The following is a 19,654-nucleotide window of genomic DNA, read 5'->3' on the forward strand; positions in this document are numbered from 1 at the left end:
CATACAATGACGTATAGAAAATAGGAGTTGTTCTTTAGTATATCGTATGACTATACCTATATGTATACAGTTACACATGCAACTTTTTTATGTGCATGTAGTGACTAACGCACACACATCTTGTAAATATGTATATATGCATATGTCTAAAGCAATAGTAAATCCTAAAGAGGGGACCCACCATTGCTTTTAGTTAAAAAATAATAAAATAATAAAATTCGTTTTTTTTTTAATATATATGAAAAATATGGGGGGGGGGGGGTTATGCCCCATGGTTGGTATCAGAGGATGTATCTGGCCCCCAGGCCGCAGTTTGGAGACCATTGCCCTACAGCATGAAGTGTGTTAAAGGAGAAGTAGGGCTAAAGCTCTTTTGGTCCTTTTTCCTCCTGTGGGTCACAGGAGTGCACTTCATTCTGCACTCCTGTGACTCGTATTCAGTCAACAGCGGTCTGAATCCCACTTTTGGCTGACGTCACTCAGCCAGTCCAGACTCTAGAGGGATCACAACTTTAATGTCGGGATTCACCCAGATGACTGAAAAGGCAGCTGACTCTAGTCTCTCAGCGAGCCCCTGAGAGCCTGAGCCAGCTGCTCCCAATGCCTGCACAGCCTGGCGTGCAAGATGTTACCATTTTATTTTGTCTGTAATGCATCTTACTTCATTCAGTGATATTTCTCTAGATCAGTGTTTCTCAACCTTTTTACCTTGGAGGAACCCCTGGCAAAAAGTTTGAGATCTCGAGGAACCCCTGAAATGTTCACATCTAGAGCTCACGGAACATTGGTATGATCAGTGAGCTGATGATAACAAAAATTATTTGTAGAAATAGCATTAAATAAAAGAATAAATATTAAAATGTACCTATTTAATGTGAAACTTGTGCTTTCTTTTCCTGCAGAGCTGATCCATTCAGAGGACATTACATGGGGCAGAGCATGGGACAGGGGAAATTACATTGGACAGGGGTCATTACATGGGACAGGGGACATTACATAGGGCAGGTCACATTACAGGGGAAATGACAGGGGACATTACATGGGACAGGGGGCATTACATGGGACAGGGGACATTACACGAGGCAGAGCACATGACAGGGGACATTACATGGGGCAGAGAATATTACATGGTTTAGAGCACATGACAGGGGACATTACATGGGACAGGGGACATTACATGGGACAGGGCACATGAAAAGGGACATGACATGGGACAGGGAACATTACATGGGACAGGGCACATGACAGGGGACATTACATGTGGTAGAGCACATGACAGGAAACATTACATGTGGCAGAGCACATGACAGGGCACATTACATGGGACGGGCACATTACCTGGTACGGGGCACATTACATGGGACAGAGCACATGACAGGGGACATTACATGGGGCAGGGCACATTACAGGGGACATTATATGGGACAGGGGGCATTACATGGGACAGGGGGCATTACACGGGGCAAAGCACATGACAGGGGACATTACATGGGACAGAGCACATTACATGGAGTAGAGCACATGACAGGGGACATTACTTGGGGCAGGGCACATGACAAAGAACATTACATGGGACGGGGCACATGATAGGGGACATTACATGGGACAGGGCACATGACAGGGGGCATTACATGTGGCAAAGCACATGACAGGACACATTACATGGGACAGTGCACATTACATGTGGCAGAGCACATAACAGGGCACATTACTTGGGATGGGCACATAACCTGGGACGGGGCACATTACATGGGACAGGGCACATAACAGGGGACATTACATGGGATAGGGCACATGATGGGGACATCACATGGTACAGGGGACATTACATGGGACAGGGCACATGACATAGGACAGGGGACATTACATGGGGCAGAGCACACAACAGGACATTACATGGGACAGGGGACATTACATGGGACAGGGGACATGGGACATTACAGGGGACATTACATGGGACAGGGGACATGACAGGGGACATTACATGGGACAGGGGACATTACATGGGGCAGAGCACACAACAGTACATTGCATGGGACAGGGGACATGGCACATTACATGAGGTAGGGGACATACTGTTGGGCACATTGTGGGGGGACACAGCGGGGCACACTTCAGTACTTCTTCTCCAGTGGCACGCTGTTCCCCCTCAGCCCCTCCTCCTCCTATCCTGTCCACCCCAGATGATGTCACTTACAAGCACTCAGGAAGGACAGGAGGGAAGGAGGGGCCTCTGGGGAACAGCGCGCTACAGCCAATAGGGTGCCAGCCACTTCCCTGCCTATCTCTGCCTGTGTCTGCGATCCTCCTGTCAGTTGCCTGCGACTGACAGTTAGATCACCGCGTAACCCCTGGGGACCTCCCGCGGAACCCCGGTTGAGAACCACTGCTCTATATTGTACAGATCCTCATATGGCATGCCTTTGAGTTCCACAGTAGTTTGCGGTGTAATGGAGGCACCTGGCTGCATGTTGGCTATTGGGGTGGGGGACTGACCGTACACTGTGCAATTCTTGTTCGGCTTTCCTTTAAGTTTACCAAAACCATGTAGTGTGAGATCAAATATAAACCCACTTAATTGTGTGCAATCAAGCACTGAATGGTGGAAGGTGGATCTGGGAGAGGTTGGAGAGTTGTGTAGTGTATGGCCAGCCTCACTCTACTTTTGAAGGAAAAAAAATTAGATCTGTGCTAGCTATGAGCTGTGTACATTGAAGAATATTATTGTGATCCCGCCTTTTGTTTCTGTACTGAACAAGCTTTTTTATCCTTGTCCTGCTTCTGGCATAGCTGAGTTTGTTTCAATAAGCACCTGGTGCTAATATCAGGACTCTGGACTGGGGAGCTGCTGTATCAGCCTCCCTTTAGCTGTGGTTAACCCCTTAGAGGATTATTGCCAAAACTGAAAATTCTTATTGCGTTGAATTTGTTTTGAACTGCTTATCAGCAGGGCTATCATTTGAAGTAGATGGGTAACTTTTGATATATTGAGTTACCAAATGACTCTTGCTTAGTATCCTGTTTATCAGGTATTTGATTTTTTTTTACAGAGACAGAAGTGAAGTCAAGAGGTCCTGGTGCAGTAAGACTGTGTAGGGTTACCTCCTTGTCTTTCTTACTGCCAGTTTGCTGCAAAGCCATTTGCTTATATTGCTAAGCCATGAGTGTCAACTCTTCCTGGTAGCCAGTCATTAATAAGGCGTTAAGGGACACCGTTCAGGTAAGAGTTTTTTCTTCTCATGTTTATGAGAAATTAACTATGGGCTTTTTCCATTTAGTCCCTCCGGTTAGCAGGCATCAAGCACTGCCTTAAATTGGTCCTGTGCCACTCATGCCTTGGCAGTCAAAGCCCTGTATGTATCTTGATGACACCTATAGGGTTATCATATCCATTGAACATGTGGGCAATACGCTCTTGGGCTACGTTTCCACTGGTGTGACTCCAAAGTCACATCAAAGTAGTGCAGGCACCTTTCCAAAGTCACTGATTTTGAAAGTCGCATAGATAGGAACGGGTGTCATTGAGATCAATGGGCCATGACTTATCATGCGACTTTGGACACAATGACAAGTCGCACTAGTGGAGACGAAGCCTAAAGGGGTGGTTTTCACTCACACTGTGAGGGAACTTAACTCTCTCCAGATTCTTCCAAGAGAGGATACACATGAATGTAAAGGTATGAATCCTGTTGGTTCAAGCAGACAAGGATAAGGATGGCATAGCTTAACAGGCTGTCATATCCATTTAGGCACATGGTCAATAAAATCTAAAGGGGTCTTTCCACTCACTCTGTGAAGGGGTTACCTGTTCTGATGATGAACAGACTCCAAGCCTTTTCAGGCAAGCAATCCCTTTAAGACTCTTCCAAAGAGAGATTAAGGATGAGCATGACTGCAAAAATATTGTTTTGTTCACGCAACCAAGGATAAAAGATGACAGCAGCTAACAGGTTGTGACATTCTATAAACATATGGTCATTACGCTCTAAAGGATTTTTTCCACTGGCCCAGTGAGAAGTTGCCTATTCTGGCAATGTGCTGTCTCAGGGGCTGCCCAGGCAAACGATCCGATTCAATCTCCTCCAATAGAATGTACGAATGAGCATGGCTGTATTAATCCTGTTGCTTCAAGCAGCCATGGTCAAAGATGTCAACACCGAATAGGTTGTCACATTCATTAAACATGTAAGCAATACACTCTAAAGGAGTGGTTTCCACTCAATCCATGGGCAAATCAACTCTTTCCAGACTCTTCCAAGAGAAGATGCAGATGGAATAGGACTGTGGGAATCCTGTTGGTTCAAGCAGCCAAAGACAAGATGATGACGCCTAACAGGTTGTCACATTCAGTAAACGTGTGGTCAATACACTCTAAAGTAGTTGTTTTCACTCACCCTGTGAAGGGACCGTGTCCACGAAATTGGCACATGTCTCCTATCAAGCCAGAATAAACTTTGGACTGTCCATCCTGTTCCACTGGGATGTGGTCCCTGTGTTCACATGCTAAATGCATCATCTATCAGAGAGCCCCTCTGCTGGTCTCTGGGGTGGCATATGAGTGTAAATCACTCTCAATGGAGAAGCCATGCAATATCCTGACTGGAGTGGACATTTTCCTTATTACTGGGTTACTGAGCTTCTCTATGGAGGAAACAATGCATTGCTGCTTAATAGTCATTCAACAAGCTCAAAGTTTTTGTTTGCCTTCTTTTTCTGCATAAAAACACATGGCAAACCCAAATAAAGACCAGCACTACTAAAGAAAATAGGGGACAGTGCCCATCTGCTTCTCAGGAAAAGGCTCTGCCAAGATGTGCATGAACATGACTTTATGAATCCCGCTTTGCTCAGGCAGTCGGGGATTAAGATGATGCTAGACACAATTGTCACAATTCCTTAAGCATGAGGTCAAGACACTCTAAAAGATGTTTGGACTCACCTTGTGCAAGGTCCAGTTTTTCTTCTGAAGCCAGTAACTGGAATCAAGAGCTTTCTCAGGCCAACCAACCTTCTTCAGAATTTACCAAAGAAGAATATATGTAGGATGACCTATGTCTGCTTCCTTTCTAAGTCTGGTGAGATGCCTTTAGACAGAAAGCAGCGGAATTTAAAAGGCTTCTGAATCATCGGGTGAGATCCCTGGAGATGATGCAGAGCTTTGGCTGGTTGATTATCTTCAGCAATTGTATCTGTTTAATTGTGAAAAACTGTGGTGATCACATATTTCTCTAGTCTCTAGCCAGGTCAGTATCGGAGACTGCTGATGGAGTAGAGATGGAGATCATGTGCAGTGAATGATTTTGAACATGATGGCATCAGTTGAGATGTCCTATGGCTCAACGGAATTTACTTTTGAAAGGAGTGTTTTACCAGATGCAAAGATCTTTTAGTAGACAATAGTCTAGTTTTTTCACAGCAATGTCCTTTACCACGTGAGGCCTTGGCATTGAGTGTATGCTGGTGCTATTGTGAGTTCAGATCCTCAGATAACTACATTTTCAGACATCTTTGTTGAATTTTTAGGCAACAGTTGAGATTGTGCCCTGTGGTTCAAGAGAATGGACTGTTGAAACTACATTTTTACCAGATGAGAAGATCCCTTATGAAACCAGGTCAGTGTCAATGTGTTGATGGAGTAGAGAGGGAGATTATGTGTAGTGAAAGATCTTGAAGATAATGGCATCATTTGGGATGATGTCCTATGGTTCAAAGGAATTGACTTTTGAAAGGAGAGTTTTACCAGATTCAAAGATCTTTTAGTCGGTACAAGTGAGAAACTAGTTTAATTTGGTCACATCAAGGCCACTTGCCATCTGATGCCATGGAGAGTATCCTGGTTTTATTATACACAAAGGGCTGTGGGTTTGAAACTGAGTGAAAGATCTTGAAGATAATGACATCAGTTGGGACAATGTCCTATAGTCCAAGGGAATTAACCCTTTATAGGAGTGTTTTACCAGATAAAAAGATCTTTTAGTTGGTTGTGTGAGAGACGAGTTTAGTTTGGTCACAAAAGAAGCTCACCAGCTGTCTGGGGCTGTGGCATTGAGTGTATGCCAGTGTTCTTACATGTAAAGGGTGGTGAGTTCATATCTTCAGCTAGTCACCTTTTCAGCGTTCTTTATTGAAGTTTTAGGCAGCAATTGGGACTGTGCCCTGTGGTTCAAGAGACTGGACTGTTGAAACTACACTTTTACTAGATTAAAAGATCAGAGACTGTTGATGGAGTAGAGATGGAGATCATGTCTGGTGAAAGATCTTAAAGATAATGGCATTGATAAAGTCATGTGTACATACTGTCATAGCTCCCAACTTCATATTTGATGTATGTGATGTAACATGTCAATATACTCAATAAAAATCCTTTTGTAAAAAAAAAAAAAAGATAATGCATCAGTTGAGATGATGTCCTATGGTTCAAGGAAATTTACTTTTGAAAGAAGAGTTTTACCAGATGCAAAGTAATTTCAGTAGGCCAAGTGAAAGACTAGACTAGTCTAGCTTGGTCACAAGAAGCTCGGCTACTGTCTGAAGCCATGGCATTGAGAGTATGCTGGTGTTGTCACCCAGCTGAGGGTTGTGAGTTTGAATCCTCAGCTAGCCACCTTTTCAGACTTTTTTATTGAACATTTAGGCAGCAGTTAAGCATTTGCCCTGCGGTTCAAGAGAATGGCCTGGTAAAACTACATTTTTACTAGATGAGAAGATCCCTCAGTACAGTGGTCATCAACCCTGTCCTCAGGGCCCACTAACAGACCAGGCTTGCAAGATGACGGAAATACATCACAGGTGGTATAATTTGCTGCTCAGTGATTGCAGTATTCTAGTCTGCATCTCCCCAAGGTAATACATAAAACCTGGCCTGTTAGTGGGCCCTGAGGACAGGGTTGATGATCACTGCATTAGTAAACCAAGTAGGAGACTAGTCTAAGTCTGAGGATAGCGATTCAGTACTGTTCTGAGAACCACTTACCATCAGAGGAAATTCCCTTGTATGTACACCACTAAGCTACCAAATAAATGGTTACAAGATCAAATCCTCAGGTGGCTACCTTTTCAGATATAGTTATGAAAGTTGCAGAAACCTTATATAACCAATCAACTTTGAGATGAGGTGCCCTTCCATATCGGTTGCTATTAGGGATTAGCCAGATGTTCGAGTCGGACGTAAGTTTGATTCAAACATTGGGTATTCGCCGAACAGTGAACATTATGCAGTGTTCGCAACAAATTTGAAAAGCTGCGAACACCATTAAAGTTTATGGAACACTAACATGAAAAACCAAAAGTGCTCATTTTAAAGGCTTATATGCAAGTTATTGCCATAAAAAGAGTTTGGGGACCCAAACAAAAGTTTTAAAAATGTCAGTTTTTTCGGGAGCAGTGATTTTAATAATGCTTAAAGGGAAACTATAAAAATATATTTCTTTAACCACCTCAATACTGGGCACTTAAGCCCCCTTCCTGCCTAACCACTTAACGACCAGCGCACGCCGATGTATGTCCTATTTTTGAAGAGGGATATCTCGGGAACGGCAGCAGCTGCTGCCACAACCAAGATATCCATCTCTTCAGGCGCTGGTCGTCTGTATGATAACGGTGGTCTCCACGGCGGATTCACCGCGAGATCACCGCTATCGGCGGCGGGAGAGGTGCCACCCCCCCTCCCGCTGCCCTCCCGCACCTACCGCCGCTTACCGTCGGCGGAGGCGATCAGGTCCTTTTCCTAGCTGGGTATGGAGACGAGTGAGGCTAAGATGGCCCCCACTCGTCTCTATACCATAGGAGGGCGGAAGCGACGTCAAAACGTCACTTCCGCCCATACCTCTTAAAGGTATATTTTTTTTAAATAACATTTTTTAATTTTTTTTTATTTTATTTTTTTGCATTTTAGTCCAAATATGAGATCTGAGGACTTTTTGACCCCAGATCTCATATTTAAGAGGACCTGTCATGCTTTTTTCTATTACAAGGGATGTTTACATTCCTTGTAATAGAAATAAAAGTGATCCATTTTTTTTTAAAACAGTGTAAAAATAAATAAAATCAATTAAAATAAATAAGAAAAAAAAAAGTTTTTTAAAAACACCCCGTCACGATGAGCTTGCGCACAGAAGCGAGCGCATACGTGAGTAGCGCCTGCATATGAAAACGGTGGTCAAACCACACATGTGAGGTATCGCCGCGATCGGTAGAGTGAGAGTAATAATTCTAGCCCTAGACCTCCTCTGTAACGCAAAAAATGCAACCTGTAAAATTTGTTAAATGTCGTTTATGGAGATTTTTGAGGCTAAAAGTTTGACGCCATTCCACGAGCGGGCGCAATTTTGAAGCGTGACATGTTGGGTATCAATTTACTCGGCGTACCATTATCTTTCACAATATAAAAAAATTGGGCTAATTTTACTGCTGTCTTATTTTTTTATTCAAAAAAGTGATTTTTTCCCCAAAAAAGTGCGCTTGTAAGACCGCTGCGCAAATACGGTGTGAAAAAAGTATTTCAATGACTGCCATTTTATTCTCTAGGGTGTTAGAAAAAAAACAATATAAAATGTTTGGGGGTTCTAAGTAATTTTCTAGCAAAAAAAACTGTTTTAAACATGTAAACACCAAATCTGAAAAAGAGGCCTGGTCCTTAAGTGGTTAAATGACAATTACTCAGTCATGAGAAAAAGGAGAGGGATTAGGTGTATCAGTGCACCTTGTGGTATGGTGGATACACACTAGGTAGATAAGGGTGCCGCATCCTGAATTATATTAAAAGATTTAATTGTTAAAAAGATATAATTTTATTTACAAAAAAACACATTTACATAAATAAATATTTAAAAAAAGAAGAAAAGTCACACAATCAAAAGTTCATCAACAAATGATTTTACCACTATTAATATCGTAGTCACGGCGCTGGCCGGTGCTTGGTGGCCATCTTGCTACACCCGGAAGATCTCCTGCCTCCTCTGCACCTGCTCCAGACCCCTTCTAAGGACACCCTGGCCTGCCCACAGTGTAGGGTATCAGCCTCCACTTCCAGGCATACTGTGGCCTTCCTTTCTGACTCCGGTGCCACGTGCTGAGTCCCTCTTGCTCCACCCAGCCATACTGTGCACAATCTTGGTCCCCCTGACTCCTCCTCTTGTAGCTCACTGCCACCTGAGCTGCCCCCCCCCCCCCCCCCCGGCTGGACTGCCGCCCGCAACTTCTGCGACCGAGGCTCTGCCAATTTTTGGACTCACCAGAAAACTGTCCGCACCACCAGCATTGCACATAGCGACCATATTACTACGAAATAACGCCACCTGCTGGCCCCCCTGTCTCCGCAGTCCCCGTCTCTTGCTTTACTCCGGCTACAGAGACCTTCTGCCGATCAGGGAGCCATCTGATGCCTTCAAAGAAGCCACCAAAATCTGTGCAACAGCCCAGGGCACAGGCTGCAGCCCCACCCCCCCGCAGGGACCCCGCCTTACTACAGAAATTGCAGGCCTTGTTGGTTGACATGGAAGACGGTTCCCCAGCTGACATTCCTTCGCCCTCCTCACCCCAGCCTCCCACAGATGACACCAACATTATCTTAGCAGCGATCGTAAGCAACAGGACATCTCTATTGGTACGGATCGATCACCTGGCAGAGGAGTGCAACCTTATCCGTAATGACCTGGATAAAATACGGGGGCATCTCTCAGCCCAAGTATCGGCCCTTCATCCTTACATGTCTGCGAAATTCTATTTTAAGCGAGCTATCCACACGGAACTCTACAAGATAAGTTGTTGCTCCCCCCCCCCCCCCCTTCTGGCTTGTCTCGGTGACGATTGTAGCTGCGCCGGGGATAATACCTCTCCATCCTGGCTGGAATACACCACGGAAGCTACATTTTTCCCCCTTGTTTTGGGGGTTTTTTTGTTTTTTGCACTAGAGGCACTTGGGTTAGCACGGAGTGTTGTTGCTAACCTGCAGCGGATTGCTCCCCTGGAGGATTTCAACACGTTCTCAAGCACGGCATTGAACTGCTGCCGTGCACAGTTTAAGGGGTTAAATTGTTATTTTTCGGTTATAGGCCCGATCTGATCGCTCCCCAGTTCCAGGGATGCCATCAGATATGGGCAGGGTTGACCCTTTGCGGTCACCAAGGGTACTTTTATTTTTTGTCTATGTATTTACTTTTTTGTTTGTATGGTTAATGTTTGGTCACTTCCTACAATGGGCTCTCTGGGTCTAGGCGGCTCTTGGTACACGATATTGACACTCATGTGCGTCTCCTGGACATAATAATGGAACCATCTGATGGCCACATGTGACATGTCCTCTTTTAATATCCTATCCTGGAATGTCCGGGGGCTCAATTCTAAATTTAAAAGAGCAGTTCTATTTAAATATCTTAAATTGCACTCCCCCCATATGATACTGCTTCAGGAGACGCACCTCATGGGCAGCAAACTGTTGGCGCTAAAGAAGCCATGGATCCAGAGAGCCTTTCATGCCTTCTACTCCACCTATGCCAGGGGGGTCTCGGTGCTGATCAGCAAATCCTTTCCATGTGCAGTGGAGCAGATTCACACCGACCCTCAAGGCAAATATGTGATAGTAGTTTTCACAGTTTGGGGAACAAGATATATTGTGGTAAATGTATACTTGCTTCCTCCCTTTTCAGCATCCACCTTATACACTATCCTGGAAAAGGTTACCCCATACTGCCCCGCTAGGCTGCTACTTATGGGTGATTTTAACGCCATTCTAGCCCCGGACTTAGACAGACCGGTCCCCCCCAAACAATGCTCCTCAGACCTATCCAATTGGGCGCAAGCCATGGGAGTGACGGAGGTCTGGAGGTGGAAACACCCCTCGACTAGGACCTACTCCTGCTTTTCCACCACCTATAAAACATCCTCACGCATCGACTTAGCTTTTGCCAATCCAGCCATGCTATCAGGCATGCTAGACGCCACATACTTGCCCAGCGGGCTGTCGGACCACTGCCCCTCCTCCTTAATGTCCGCTCCCCCACTTCCCGAACCTCAGCCCTTTGGCGCCTGGGAACCCACTGGCTCTCCCACGCCGATTTGGCCAACACTATCCCGCCCCACCTTACCGAATACTGGCAAATTAATGCAGGGTCCTCCTCCCCATAGGTTACCTGGGACGCATTCAAGGCCTTCAGTAGAGGTCATTATATCTTCTCCATAGCTGGGATCCATAGAGAACAGGCCGCCACCACGACTGAGTTACAGAGCAAGGTAGATACCCAGACTAAGGCCTACACAGCTGACCCCACCGACTCTAGTTTTGAGGCCCTTAATGCGACGAAACGAGAATTACACCTCCACCTCACAGAACTTACCAGACTGGATCTTTACCGCAACAAGCAAAGATTTTTCGAACAGGGGGACCGGAACGGTCGTCTCCTGGCAATGTTAGCTCAACACAACCTGCCCCTGACGGTGATACCTAGTGTGGTGTCCCCTTCGGGTGAATCGGTCTCCTCTCTCCCAGACATATTGGACGCATTTAGGCAATACTATAGTTCCCTTTATATCTCCGTATTGCCCTCGGATCTCAGGCCACAGGACCTGGCGCCTTGGCTGGACCCCCTGGCCCTCGGCTGGCTCTCGGATGCCGAGAGAGAAAATTTGGTGAGGCCCATTACCCCGGAGGAGGTACAGAGGGCCATTTGCTCCTTTCCCGCAGGAAAATCCCCAGGTCCAGATGGTCTCCCTATAGAGTTCTACAAAACCCACGGGGACCTACTTGCCCCCCAGCTGGCCCAGCTCTATACTCACTGTCTGGCGGAGGACACCCTTCCCACCTCCATGAGCCATGCACACATAATACTAATCCACAAAGCCCCTAAGGACCCCACATCCTGCACCTCATATAGGCCTATCGCCCTCCTAAATGCGGACTTCAAAATTCTTACCAAATTGCTCACTACGAGACTACAGCCCTTACTGCCGTCTGTGATTGAGACGGACCAAACTGGTTTTATGGCTAATAGAGCCACTGACATCAACCTACGACGCCTATTTACCAACATCCATGCTCAACACCTTAATGAAGGTTCCCGGGTGGTGGCCTCCCTAGACATAGAGAAGGCCTTCGACACTGTAGAGTGGCCTTTTCTGTGGGAGGTCCTCCGCAGAATGGGGTGCCCCTTGGTATTTATTAAGTGGCTACAGACGCTCTACAAGCACCCCACGTCAGCCATTAAGTTGGGGGGGGTCTCTCACGGTCCTTCCCTCTGTGCAGGGGCACGCAACAGGGCTGCCCTCTTTCTCCAGCCCTATTCGCCATCGCAATGGAACCACTGGCGGAGGCCTTACGTACCTCCCTACATATTAGGGGCCTGCATGTTGGCTGGCTGGAGGAGAGGGTCGCCCTCTATGCGGACGACCTCCTTCTCTTCCTTAACGACGCGGACTCCTCACTCAGAGGGGCATTACAAATTCTTGACTCATTCTCCACGATCACGGGCCTTAAAGTTAACTGGTCAAAGTCGCTTCTGTTCCCTATAGACCCAGCAGCTCGCGACACCGCCCCCCCCCCCCGATATACCCTTACAGTGGGTGGAGAGCTTCAGGTACCTTGGGGTGGTGGTCTCGAGGCAGGCTTCGGACTTCGTACCCCTGAATCTATCCCCAGTGGTTCAGGAGACACGGCTGAGACTGAAGGCATGGGAGTCACTACCCCTATCATTGCTAGGGCGGATAAACCTGATAAAAATGAAAATCCTACCAAAATGTATCTACTTACTTCGCCAATCTCCACAATGGATTCCTAAATCCTTTTTCTCCCGCCTGCATAGCCTCTTTACCTCCTTTATCTGGGGAAACCAGTCCCCCAGGTATGGATGGTCAACACTTACGCGTCCGTCCTCCCAGGGAGGACTGGCGTGCCCTGACCTGTACAAATATTTTCTAGCCACCCAGCTGGTTACTGCGGCTTGGTGGCTCACTCCTGATAGGATAAACCCTGCCGCCTTGGTTGAGGCGGCAGTGTTGGGGTCACTGGAGGCGTTGAAATTTTTACTCTATCGTGGCCCAAAAGCCCCGTACCCGCTGACCCCCTCCATGCGCACCACGCTGCGTGCATGGGGGGTAGGACTCAAAATTTAAAAATACCCTACCAATGCACTTTCTCCAGCTGCCCCCTTGTAGTTGAACCCCACCCTGGAGCAGTTTTACAAACTGCCTGAACCCCATGCTTGGACTAAGTTCAACATTAAAACAGTGGACCAGGTGATTTCCGACCAATCGCTGGCTCCACTCCCCAAGTTGATTTCTGATTTCAACGTCCCGCAGAGTTATTTTTTTTAGGTATCTACAACTCTCCCATGCCTTCAGGTGCCAGTTCTCCAGTTCTCCCCCCCAGGTTGTCCAATCCACACTGGAGGACCTCCTCAAGTCCAGATGTGAAAATAAGCCCACCTCGAAACTTTACTCCCATTTGATAATGACCTCCCTCCCTACCTTGGGAAAACTCAGAGACAAGTGGGTGCGCGACATACCCACCTTTGATAATAATGATTGGGATGACAAGTGGGACTTCCCCTTCAGATCCCTGGTCTCCCTGAGAGATCGGCTAATACAGTTTAAGATGGTCCACCGAGCATATTTCACCCCATACAGATTGCACAAAATGAACCCTGCCTCCCCCCCGGGGTGTTGGCGTTGTGGGACAATACCGGGGGACTTCACTCATATTTTTTGGACCTGCCCAGCCATTGTTGACTATTGGAAGGAGATACTAGGGGTCATAACACCTCCATATCGCTCCAACACTCTATGGAAATTTGCATACTGGGCCTGATAGATCATGTAATTCCCACTGTGGCACGGCGCACCCTGGCTGGGCTACTTCTCTTCTACGCCCGCAAGGCCATAGCACTCAGCTGGCGTAAGCCAACTCCTCCTCCTCTCTCCTTGTGGAAAAAATTGGTCAACGGCAGCCTGCCTCTTTACAAGGACTGCTATGTTAATAGGGGTTGCCCGCAAAAATATGACAAGGTCTGGTCCAGCTGGCTGGCAGATGCCTCCACAGCCTCAAACCCACAGCCTACTTAACACGTTATCATTTGTTAATGAATAGGAATCTGCACCAGTGAAAATGTTGTATATCTGAGTAGCATGTTTTAGTTCCCGAGCTGTCCTACTGCACATGGAGACAGCTCTCTGTGGCCGTTGAGGTGCCTTAAATTCTCTGACATATTTTGTATGTAACAAACTGTCTTATATTACAACTCTGTACACGCCACGCCTGTAACACTAATCGTGACCAATGTATGTGTTTTTTTTGTTGTTTTGTTTTTGGTTTGCTTGTTGCTTGTTCACTGTTTAAATTCCAATAAACAGATTTGCAAAAAAAAATAAAAAAATATCGTAGTCACAATATAGTTAGTGGGAAACAAAGGATGTTTTCTTCGATAGTAGGTAATCCCAGATTTAGATATTATAGACAAAATAGCAGAACATCAGGGATGGCAAGGTGCTGATGCTGGATTCATGCCCGACATGTTTCGCATACCTTAAACGCTTCCTCTGGGGCAAATTTATGACTAATTCTTTAAACAGAAAACAACAGAAATTATTTACTATAAATAGAACAATTATTATGTTACAGTATCATATTTTCTAGAAAAAACAGTCTGGACAGTCTGGGCTAAAAATGATATAATGGCGCACAATTTGGAATAGCTTGTACAGGGGTACTATGGTGGCACATGTAATATGATGAAAAAAGTAATACAGAGCAAGGAAAAAAAAAATATTTTTTTAAAATTATTTTTTATTTTTTAAATAAAAAATAAATAAAACAATATATTATATTATTACCCTTTGAGGATATAGGTCTTTAGAATTCCTAGCAGGACAACAAGGACCACGTGTCTATTGTATTTCTCCAGCCAAAAGAGAGAAGCTCAAAAGGGAAGGAAAAAAGTTTGGTATAAAAAGCCAAACGTATTTATAGTAGGTTGAAGCCAGCAGAGCAGAGCAGAAGTTAAATAAAGTTCCCTATAAAAAGGAAAGAAACCATAAGTTAGGCTTGAAGCACAAATTTATAAAAAAAAATGTTTTTTAATATATATATATATTTAGTCTTTTGAACGGTTATTTTTTTCCAGAAGTTTTTGGAAAATGTGGAAAAAAATGAAAACGCATTTTGTTTAACCACTTGCTTACTGGGCACTTAAACACCCTTCCTGCCCAGACCAATTTTCAGCTTTCGGTGCTCTCACACTTTGAATGACAATTGCTCAGTCATGCAACACTGTACCCAAATGAATTTTTTGTCCTTTTTTTCCCCACAAATAGAGCTTTCTTTTGGTGGTATTTGATCACCTCTGGGGTTTTTATTTTTTGCGCTATAAATAAAAAAAGACCGAAAATTTTGAAAAAAACGCATATTTCTTTGTTTCTGTGACAGAATTATGCAAATTATTAATTTTTCTTCATAAATTTTGGCCACAATTTATACTGCTACATATCTTTGGTAAAAATAACCCAAATTAGTGGATATTATTTGGTCTTTGTGAAAGTTAGAGAGTCTACAAGCTGTGGTGCGAATCGCACAAAATTGATCACATCTGCTGTACTGGTGGCTTATCTCGCTTCTTGTGACCCGAACAAGTCAGGAAAGTACAAATACCCCCCAAATGACCCCTTTTTGGAAAGTAGACATTCCAAGGTATTTAGTAAGAGGCATAGTGAGCTTTTTGATGTTGTCATTTTTTCCCACAATTCTTTGCAAAATTAAGATTTTTCATTTTTTTTTCTCCACAAAATTGTCATTGTAATAGGTTATTTCTCTCACATGGCATGTGTATACCACAAATGACACCCCCCACTTTTTCACAGCCTGGCCACATAGAGAGGCCCAACATGCAGGTAGCGCCATCATGTGTTCTAGGAACATAAATTACACATCTAACTTGTTGACTATTTATTACACTTTTGAAGCACCAGGACAATGACACGTGACACTGATGACAGATGGCACTGATACGTGGCAATGATGACACTTATACGTGGCACTGATGACACGTGGCACTGATGACAGATGGCACTAATATGTGGCACTGATGACAGATGGCACTAATATGTGGCATTGATGACATGTGGCACTGATGACACGTGGCACTGATGACACGTGGCACTAATACGTAGCACTGAAGACACGTGGCACTAATAGGTGGCACTGATGACAGATGGCACTAATACGTGGCACCGATGACAGATGGCACTAATACATGGCACCGATGATGCGTGAAACTGGTGACAGATGGCACTGATAAGTGGCATTGATGACACGTGACACTGACAACAGATGGCACGTGACACTGACAGGTGGCACTGATGACAAATGGCACTGATACGTGGCACTGATGACAGATGGCTCTAATACGTGGCACTGATGACAGATGGCACTATGTGGCACTAAAGACACGTGGCACTGATGACAGATGGCACTTATATGTGGCACTGATGACAGATGGCACTGGGGGCAGATGGCACTGGGGGTAGGTGGCACTGGGGGCAGGTAGCACTGGGGTGGATGGCACTGGGGTAGATGGCACTGGGGCGGATGGCACTGGGGCAGGATGGCACTGGGGGAGGATGGCACCTTTTTTTTCCTTTTTTTTTTTTTAAATCAAAGTAAAGCAGAACGGCTGCCGCTGCAGCCGTTCATCTCTCCCCTCTCACACTCTGTCTGTGTGAGGAGGGAGAGCGGCGCTGAGAGATGATCTCATATGTTTACATATGAGATCATCTCCTATTGGACACGCCGATCGCGCTGTGATTGGCCGTTTACAGCGACCTGTGTTTGCCTGTCCCTGGGGGACACGGCAAACACAGAACTTCCCCGATGTGCGCCCGCGGCGGTGCGCATTACGGAAGTAAACATTAGGACGTCCAGGGACGGCCACCCGGACGAAAGCGCCTGCTCTATGGCCGTCATTCGGCTATAGGGCGGGCGCTAGGTGGTTAAACAAAGTTGTCCATTTATAAGATATTTCCAATATATAGCAAAAATGACACCCCACAATACATTCTGCTACTCCTCCTGAGTATGGGGATACCACATGTGTGAGACTTTTACACAGCCTGGCCACATACAGAGGCCCAACATCCAAGTTGCACCATCAAGCATCTAGGAGCATACATTACATAGATCATTTCCTGGCAACCTATCATTTTTGAAGGCCCTTCATATTTCTAACACATAGCATGTACATACTAAGGCCGCGTACACACGGGCGGATTGTCTGTCCAACTTAGTCCGCTGAACCGTGTTTCAGCGGACAATCCGCTCGTGTGTGGGCTTCAGCTGACTTTTTCAGCGGACTGTCTGACGAACAAAGTCTTACGGAATTTCCGTAATTTTGTCCGTCCAAACTTGGTTTCAGCGGACAGTCCGCTCGTGTGTAGGCAAGTTGGACGGACTAAGTATGGCGCATGCTCAGAAAGGATTTACACGGCTGATGGTTGCATTGCAGTGTATAGGACGTCGTTTTTCTAGTCCCGTCGTACGTGCTGTACACGTCATCACGCACGCTTTCAGCGGACTGTCTGCTCATCGTGTGTGGTCAAGTCCGTTCATTCAAATTTTGAACGGACTGTCTGTCGGATTGTCTGACGAACTTAGTTGGGCAGACAATCCGCCCGTGTGTACGCGGCCTTAGAATTACAATCCAAAATAAATTCTATTGCGGAAAGGGTAAAAAAAAAGTATTACCTGTGTTTTTAGTAGTGTCCACAGAAGAGAGCACTGGTCCAGGCAGCAGTCAGGGATGTGCTTAGTGACAGCAATAGTAATTATCCAGGCAGCAGGCAGGAATATTGTCTATGGTCAGCACAAGGATATTGTCAGCACAGCCAAAGCATTTGTCTATAGAAATTGTCCAGGCAGAGACAGCCAGCACAGCCATAATATTGGTCCTGGTACACTGTTACCTGCAGACACTCATTATTGTACCGCTCTCCAGCCCTTCATAAACATACTGCCTCTTGCTAAATCTAATTATTTGCATAGTCCGGGTAGCAGGCAGAGGTGTGGTCCGTTCATGCGGCAGGCAAAGGCATGATGGCAGTAAGTCAGCAGCAGGCTGAGGGCTGCAATCGGGTAAGCCCTGTGCACAGGGGCACCAGGGTAGAGGCTTCAACCCACCCAAATCTCTATGAAGCCTCCAGACTCCAGACCCTAATGCGGAAATTACGAAACCCGGAGAAAACAAAAAAAAGTTCTCCATACAGAAAAACTATTCTGGAGTCCCTCACATATGTGAGACCCCTGTGTACTACAGTAGCAGGGTAACAGATCAGTCCAAGTGGTAGGCAAAAGCATAGTCCATAAAACAGGCCAAGGTCAGTTCATGTGGAAGAAGTCCAAACGGTAGGCAGAGGCATAGTCACAAAACAGGCCAGGGTCAGTTCACGCGGAAGCAGTGGAAATGGTAGGCAGAGGCATAGTCAAAAACCAGGCCAGGGTCAGTTCATGTGGAAGGCAGTGGCATGCTTCTTTGAGGAAGCATGGAAAATGGTCAGCACAGATGAGGAAAATTGAGAAAATATGGGCTAATATTTTAGGGATGTAATATAAAGGTTGAAGCATTCTCCAATGCAAAGGCCAGGTTGGGAGGGACACTGGGGACAATGGTAGCTGGTATCTTTTCAAAATCCTCTTGCTGCACACGCGACATCTTTTTTGCTGTCTTCGGCCTGCTTCAGATGGGGGAATGTTGTACGGGAATTGGCGATCATGAAGTCGGCTAACAGCATCGGAGCGAAGGTCTTCTGGGGGGGGTCTTTGTTGATAGATGAGGGACGTAACTACCTCTTCTATGAATTTTAGGAAGGGTCGGGGATTTCTGTGGATTTGGTGTAGACTATGTAGGAATTATAAATGGCTAAATGGATGAGATAAATTGCTACCTTCTTGTACCAGATTCGGGACCTCCTTATTGACAAATAGGGCTGAATCATTTGATCATTGAAATCCACCCCCCCCCCCCCCCCCCCAGGTGGAGATTATAATCTTGGACACATGTCGGCTTTTCAATGGGACCTCGTCTTCGCTGATCTACAACTGTAGTGTCATTGTGATTGGTGGACATCATGTGCGTGTTCCTATTATCCTTCCACCTCAAGGCCAGCACTTCATTGCATCTCAGTGTTGCTAGTTCCCCCCTTCGCATCTTTTTGTTTACTATGGATTGTGGGAAGCCCTTCCTATTTTTTCTGGAGGTTTCGCAGGCCAGGGTTTTTTTGATGTGTAGGTATTTGAAAATGGGCAGGCTAGTGTAGAAGTTGTCAAGGTATATATGATATCCTTTTTTCAGAAGTGGGTAAGCCAGATCCCTTATGATTTTTCCAGTTGTGCCCATGTAGGCCGGGCACTCAGGGGGCTGGAGCTAGGAATCATTTCCTTCATATATGCAGAACGTATAAAGATATCCCGTGTCTCTCTCACAGAGCTTGTAAAATTTTACTGCGTATTTGGCCTTTTTGCTAGGAATATATTGTTTTATTCCTAGCCAGCCTGATAATGGTACCAGGGACTCATCCACACATATATGCTTCTCGGGGACATAGAGTTCTGCAAATCGTTGGGAAAATAAATTTATCAGTGGGCGAATTTTATATAGCTTATCGGAATTTGGATGATTGT

The sequence above is a fragment of the Lithobates pipiens genome, unplaced genomic scaffold (genome assembly GCF_037356315.1).
Source record: "Lithobates pipiens isolate NorthernLeopardFrog02 unplaced genomic scaffold, aLitPip1_a1.2 Scaffold_30, whole genome shotgun sequence".
Classification (NCBI taxonomy): Eukaryota; Metazoa; Chordata; class Amphibia; order Anura; family Ranidae; genus Lithobates; species Lithobates pipiens.